Source organism: Mesoplodon bidens, assembly GCF_964165515.1.
Source record: "Mesoplodon bidens genome assembly, chromosome: 2".
In the NCBI taxonomy this organism is placed as follows: Eukaryota; Metazoa; Chordata; class Mammalia; order Artiodactyla; family Ziphiidae; genus Mesoplodon; species Mesoplodon bidens.
The window spans coordinates 110383039-110389038 of NC_138177.1; positions in this window are offsets into that span (position 1 = coordinate 110383039).

Consider the following 6000-nt stretch of genomic DNA (forward strand, 5'->3'; position numbering starts at 1 on the left):
GAGATGTAGCATAACGCCTATTACAGAAGAAATCACTAAATAACCTCAGAATATAGGAATGCTAGAAAATGTTTCAAACTACCTGGGTTGTATTCAATTTAAATTGAAACACTCAAAATACCCACTTGAAGTGAAAAGTCATGTTTGAGTTCATTTAGCAAACTCTATTTGTAAAAAAATGCAACCCAATAATTTATATGTATATTCAGCATTCACTTTGATTAAACATTGTTTCTTGGACTATACTGACTTCGGTGCCTCCAGGTTCCTTCTTGTCATTGTCTTAGAGAGACCTGCTCTCATCTCCAAGAAGAGTAGTTCAGCCAGCCACCCAATCCCTTTACTGTCTTCAAGTACCAAACTGTATTTGATATTTCATATTCATTTATTTAGTATTAAATACTACATGCATTGAAATATTGAAATATTCATAAAAATATTTTATTGTCTGGATCCTCACTTCTGGAATGTAAACTTCAGGAGAGCTAGTACCTACCTATTCTATCTTGTTCATTGCCGTATCTTTGGCACTCAATCAATTGATGGTGCTGGGGCCACAGACATGTGTAGGTGTTCAATAAATACCTGGGGAGTGAATAATCAGTTGATACATCTGTTATTAAAAACAACAAGCACTAAGTCGCAGAGACATGAAACATCGTAGCCTATTCCAGGAACTGCAAGTTATTTAATGTAAGGGCTGTTGCTGAGGACTGTGTCAACGATAACAGTGTTCATTTAGCACTTTTGTGTCTGCTGCTATCTAAGCTTCACTTACCTTATATCATTGAACCCCTATGACAGCCTTGGAGATCAGTACTATTATTATCCTCATTTATGGATGAGGAGGCTGAGGCTCAAAGAGATTAAGGACAAATAGCAGTCAATGACAGAACCCAGAGAGAGAAATTCCCAGACCATCAAAGGCTCTTAGAAGGAATTTGAACTCTCTCCTGTGGTCAGTGACAGGACATTGGAGATTGGCAGGCAAGAGCCGACTTGTGTTTTAGAGGGATCAACGTGGGGCAGCGTAGAGAGAAGAATGGAAGAGAACAAAAGGGAAGTCAGGGAGCTCAGTGAGGAGGCTGTGAAACACTTCTAGCAAGAGGTCATGGCAATGACTCCAAGTAAGGCAAGTGGGTTCAGATTTAGAGGATTTCCAGGAGGCAGGTAGAATTTAGCAGCCAGCTGGTTGTGGGTATAAAGCAGGGAGGCACTGAGCATAACTCAGGGGACAGGGTGTGATTTAGATGTCTGCTATCTGGCATCCCTCATATATTCCCAGTCCTGATGTTTGGGCAGAGGCTCCCAAAGCCGTATTGCTCATGCCTGCAGTTCCTCTGTAAGGTGGGAAGGCCTGAAAATCAGCACATGAAGTGTTTGGGCTGTTGGTGGTTAATGAGATCACGCTGTACTGTGGAAATAAATCAGAGACAAATAGCTTCCTTCTATCATAATTCCACATTGTAGACTTAATCATGTTTTCACTGATGTTGCAGAAGTAGCGTTTCAAGTCTTACTCCTCTCCCATGAAACCAGGGCAGAGGTTAAGGGTGTGTGTGTGTGTGTGTGTGCGTGTGTTGTTTTATTTTATTTTTAAAGAATTCTGTTGGTAGATTTTTTAAAAGCTGCACTAGAGATTCAACTAGTTCATTGTCCGTTAGTGATTTACTCATTCTATGCAGCCCATATCTCATACAGGCAGACCTCTGAGAAGGAACTGAGCCCTTTCAAAGGTCTGTGTTGTGGTGTGCTCAGCAATGTACTTCTGGCAGCCTTGTGATGGGAGTCAGAGCTCAATTCCTCACAGCTGTGGCCTCCCTTTCACTCCACACAAAGCAACACTGCCTTTTTGCCTGGAGGACTTTCTTGAAAGATACTTCTGAGGCTCTGCTCAACACAGAGATGCTTTTGACTCCTGAACATGAATCAAGGCAATCTCCTACCAGCAAGCCAGACTATCCTATGACACAGCTCACAGTACACATTCTGGGCATGTAGACCCTGAAATTGAACTCTTCACTCTTTTAGTTGTTTCTATTGTCTCCAGCCAGTTAGTTGGTTGAAGGGAAATGCTAAACCAACAAATAATGGTTTCCAAAGGAAACCTCCCAGTTCAATGAAAGAGTGTGCCTTCCTTATTATGGGAGATGCTGTGTCACAAGTGGGTGTTTTGTGCTCGGTTGAATTAAAAAAAAATAGATCGGTCTTAAAAACTGTTAATGATAGAACACATGGCATAAATTATACTGTAAACTCCAAACAACTCGGAAATTATAAACTTGGCTTAGTCAAGGCTTTTCTTTTAACGATGCCCTGATGTCTCTGGCATAGCCCAGAGATAATACTGATTTCAGTCAGTATTATTTTATTTGAAAGGAGGAATTTCTTTTCCAAAAAAAGTCTCTCTAAGAAAAGCTGTCTTCCTGGCCAACTTCATGAAACATCTTGTGCCTATGGCCTGTATCATGTCTTGCCTGCGGCCAGGGCCAGACAGTATGAGATAGCACAGAAGGTTAGGGGAAGGAGAGTCATGTGATGAAAAGAAACTACAGGCTTGGTCCTGACATAGGCAGGAGGCTGACTCAAGTCAGTGGGAACTATGACGAAATAAAGACTGTCAGGACTCTGTGCCAACATACTTGAGACCTGGTCAGAGTAAGCAATTAATTTAGAAGATCTTCCTTGGTTTGCCTTTCAGAACAGCTTTCCAGGGGTGGGGAAGTGGAGAGATGTCTTTTAAATGATGAGAATAATATTTACAACTTTTTTATTTTTTTTCAACTTTAAAATTTTTTTTCAAATTTTTAATTTTCTTTTCAACTCTTTTTATTTTTCAACTTAAAAAATTTTTTTTCAAATAATTTTTTCAATTATTTTCATTTACAACTGTTTTTATTAAGCACTTATTATAGGTCAGGCATGTGTCCAGATACTTTATGTACAATAGCTTATTTAATCTTAACAACCTTTGAGATAGGTACTATTTTTTTTTTTTTTTTTTTTTTTGCTGCAGCACACGGGCCTCTCACTGTTGTGGCCTCTCCCGCTGCGGAGCACAGGCTCCGGATGCGCAGGCCCAGCAGCCATGGCTCACGGGCCCAGCCACTCCGCAGCACGTGGGATCCTCCCAGACCGGGGCACGAACCCGCGTCCCCTGCATCGGCAGGCGGACTCTCAACCACTGTGCCACCAGGGAAGCCCGAGATAGGTACTATTATTACCTCCTTATTACAGATGGTAGCTGGGACTCAGAGAGGTTAAATTTTTCCCAAGATCATGTAACAGGTACAGGGAAGCCAGGATTCTAACCCAGGTCAGAGCCTACACAATGAACTATTAACAGCTATGTTATACCTCTTCCCTGAGGATTAATTAAGAAAATGTGTGTAAAAGTGTTTTGGAAGCAGCAAATGCTGTAGAAGTGCTAGTAGTGGGTTCTGGAGTCAGAAAAGCAGACCCATTCCACCTCTTAATAGCTCTGAGTATAAGTTTTGTTAATACTTTTAATCCCAGTCTTACAGTATTGGAGAATCAAGTTGGAGACCAAAGACCAGCTCATCTTTGGTCATCATGATGAGAGCCCTTTCTTTTGATACTGGTCTTTAACAAGTATTCCACTTTCCTCGAGCCTAATTTAACTAGAGCCCCCTTCATCACAGTCTTTTCTTGCATGCTCACCCCAGATTACATTTTTACTTGAGGCTTGTCAACCTGTAAATCACACAACTGGTTAGCAGAGGAAAGATGAGAGGGTGCAAAGGTTTGATCCAGCACATCCCACGGTTGGAACAGAGATGTGTGCCTGCCCTCTGGTTTATGGAAAGGTAGCAACATATCTATAAACAAAAACTCTCTGTGATATGAAAAAGAAAATTTAAATGAGCAGGAATATTATTTCTCTAATTCTAGGAGAACATTTTTTTCTTGGCCAGAAATGGATTAGGCAGTTGATCTAGCCAGTGAACCTCTCCAGTCTGACAGATCCCTGCCACATGGGGATGCTTTAGCACACATGTTCCATGAGTCTCTTAGTTCATTCACATGGCAGATCTCCCTATGCCATATTCATTCATTCATTCAGTAAATGTTCATTAAACCTGTACTCTGTGCCAGGTGCCGTGTGATTTAGATGATAACCAGTCCTGGCCTCAGAAGGGGTTACAATGTAGTGGGGAATTATAGTATAAACAAAAAAAATCATAATAAAACATGAATATGCTATGAGAAAACTGTGAATAAAGTGCTAAAGAAATGCAGGAAAAGGAGCCTGTAACTCCTCTAACTCAGGCAAGATAGGGTGGGGTCAGGGTAGCTCCTTTCTGTGTTAGTCCAACAGCAGGCCTCAGAGAAGTAGGAGGTAATTTGGCTCCTAATTTCTGATTCGTTTCTCATTCTCAGCAGCAGACTGGGGCGTGTTGAAAAGCTAGAGAAATAGATGTTTAAGTAAAATTCGATATTTTCACGCATTTGAATTTTAATGAACGATAAGTTGGCAGTCACAGAGCCCATCCCAGGTGTTGTGGCCTCAAGGGAAATAGCTGCCCTCCACCTTCCAGGTGGTACCAAAACCAGCACTGAGCCGATGCAAAAGCTTATGTTCCAGTGGCACAGCACAGTCACATAACTAATAAGAGGCCGTTTATTGTCTAAAGAATTACTTGTGAAAAGCATGGCTGTGTCATAAATACAGCTCATGCTTCTGAATCAACTCCATCACTTAGTAGCTGTGTGCAAAGTTGAGCGAGGTGGTTTGCTGATCCTCAGCTCCCCCGTGTGTAACAAAGATAACAAAAGCCACTTAAAGAGGTTTAAACGTGGCATAGAGAGGAAAAGTATTTTTCAAACTTTAAAATGTTATACAAGCAATAATTAACATTAAGTATCTCTTTCAGCTAGTGATTGCTATTTATATTCCCCAGAGACTTTTGTACACAAAATCCCACTAAGGAGACCAATGGTGGACAGGTTGGTCTTTAGAAGATGTTTTGGAAAAGTATATCCAATACAGAAGCTCTGAAATGTGAGCTCCTCTTCTGTCCACATCCCATTTTCAGCAGGTTCCAGAATAGCAGTTCCTGATGTCTTCCAATAGTTGATCTGGACTATTTAGAACAATGATCTTTGAAAAAAGGTGCCTATGACTGTCACCAGTAATAATTTATAATAATTTGGACTTCTGACTTTTTTCCTCTTTCTACTTGAAAACTTAAAAAAGCCTTTGTGGAGAATTTTTTTTTTTGCTCCTGAATATGAGAATTGTGGCCAGAATTCAATCCAAACCAAATTTCAAATGTGGAATTATAACCCCTACCTCTGCATGGAAACCATGGAGCCCCTTAGCCAGAGTGGCAGTTGGCAGTTCTCCCTTGTTCTCCTAGGACACATGCAGCAGGATGCCAATGAAGAAAAAGAACGGGCAAGGAACATGAGGGGAAATGCTAAAACCATCTGTACAGAGTTGGGTTTTATATGCTGCTGGTACGACAGGGTCCTTCTTGTTATCTTCACTAGAGTCCAGTCCCCCTCCCATGACTACAATAAAAAGAAGAAACAGTAAACCTCTGACCGTATTGATTTCAGAGAGTTAGTGTGGTTCAGTGGAGGGAAAATCAGGGTGGGGGTCAGGAAACAGGGTTCTAGCCTGGCTCCGTCATTAATGCACCCTTGGCATTTATGGAAATCCTATTAGAACCCTTTGCAGTAGGCCCCTTGTCCTCTCTCAGACTCAGAGGCATCATCTGTAAGCTGTGGATGTTTACAGTTATAGCCACTTCAGAGATCACGGTGAGGAAAACACACTGCAGTGTATATAGTATTACTTCAGGCTTTCTGCACTAGAAGGAGAGACCCAGGGCTAGCCTCTACAGATACTCAGACTCTGGGGTGCTGGGGAAGAGAGAACATAATTGTCCTGGAGCCCACGTTTATGACCTGTCTTCTATTCCTCTTTCCCTAGGCCATGTCTAGAGGAGAGGAGAATTATCTTGAAGTGCGGGC